The 1,673-nt window shown below is 44.1% G+C and overlaps 1 pseudogene; it reads right to left on the bottom strand.

Annotated features, from left to right (window-relative positions):
* Positions 1 to 471: 471 nt before the first annotated feature.
* On the bottom strand, positions 472 to 1,412 carry LOC127057862 (olfactory receptor 52P1-like; annotated as a pseudogene).
* Between the last annotated feature and the right edge of the window lie 261 nt (positions 1,413 to 1,673).

The raw sequence follows: 1,673 nt of genomic DNA, 5'->3' as shown, positions 1-1,673 counted from the left end.
CTAGAAAAATCAGGTAAATTTTGCTCACAAGATCTCTGAACATATGGCAAAGAAGTTCAGCATTGTAGTTGCTTTCTTTGTTTTTGGCTATCAGAAATCACAGCTTCAGTTCGTCAAACTGATGAAGAACCCTGTTCACACAGGGTCTAATGGAAAGCCAGCTGGCTTCAGAGAGCTGCATTATCTTTTGGTGGTCTGAACGTCAAGGAAAGGCCGAGTCAGGGTGTACGGTGGTGGAGGCTGACTGGTGATATTGAAGGAGATCGGGTGTTGGAAAAAGAGAAGAAACTCAGCAATGGAGAGAACAGTGCTTGGTGATCCACTGATAGCTGGTTAGGTGTGAGGAAGTACTCCAACTGTGAACTTTTGCTGTGGTGAGCTAATTCAAACAGCACAGAACACCCTTGATTAATGAGGAGATATTAGTTCCCACTCTTGTTACGCAGGTTTAAAGTCAGTTGCCCCAGGAGATCACCTTCTGCAGGTGTACTTGCCCACTTTGTCACGAAGCTTTTTGGTTTTGACCCCATGAATGATTGGGTTAAGCATGGTGGGGGGATGAGGAAATTGAGGTTTGACAAGATGATGTGAACATGGGAAGAAATGTCCTGACTGAATCGATATGACAGAGTGGAGAAGAGGCCGGGAGGATAAGACATCATCATCACACAGATGTGGGCTGTGCAGGTGTTGAGAGCTTTCTGGTGGGCTTCCTTGGACAAGATTCTGAGGATGGCCCTGATGATCAGACCGTAGGACAGAGCAATGAGCGTCGGGTCTAACCCAATGACTACAAAAGCCGAAACCAAGCCACACATCCTGTTCACTGTGATGTCCCCACATGACATCTTTGCCACAGGTATGTGCTCTCAGTATATATGGGGGATAATGTTTTTGGCACAGAATGGAAGCTTGGTCAGGAGCGAAGGCATTGGCAGAATTAAGAGATCAGCTCTTATTAAACCTACAAGCCCTAGCTTAGCTATTTGTATGTTGGTGAGGATGGTGGCGTATCTCAGAGGGTTACATATGGCAACATAGTGATCGAAGGCCATTGGTATGAGGATGGAAGAGTGCAAAATAGAAACTGCATGAAGGAAGAACATCTGGATGAGGCAGCCACCCACAGTAATGTTCTTCAAATTCAACAAAAATATAAAGAGCGCCTTTGGCATGATGGAGGTTGATGTGCCGATGTCTGTAAGCGCCAGCATGCACAGCAGTAGGTACATCGGCTTGTGCAGGGTCTGCTCTTTGGCTACAACAAACAGAATCATGAAATTTCCCAACAGGCCGATAATGTAGACCATAGAGAAAGGGATGGAAATCCAGATGTGGGCAGCTTCCATGCCAGGGATGCCCATTACGATGAATGTTGAAGGGTCAGAAGGCGTGAGGTTGAAAGCTGCCATGAAGTGGTCGATCAGGCTCAGAAACACTCAAGGTCCCTGTGAAGGGAGAGAAGCACAGCGAATGGAGTTACACACTTTATAACAAATAGTATTGAAAATACTTTACATTAGGGCTGTTGATTAATCACAGTTAACTAACGTGATGAAATAAAAAAAAATGAATTCCAATTAATCGCACTGTTTCAAATAGAATACTGATGGTAATTTATTAAATATTGATGTTTTCCTACATTTTCAAATATATTGACCAGTTAGAACACC

The sequence above is a fragment of the Gopherus flavomarginatus genome, chromosome 1 (genome assembly GCF_025201925.1).
Source record: "Gopherus flavomarginatus isolate rGopFla2 chromosome 1, rGopFla2.mat.asm, whole genome shotgun sequence".
NCBI classification, from domain to species: domain Eukaryota; kingdom Metazoa; phylum Chordata; order Testudines; family Testudinidae; genus Gopherus; species Gopherus flavomarginatus.
The sequence above is the reverse complement of the archived record's forward strand: the minus strand, read 5'-3'. Positions and strand labels throughout refer to the sequence as shown.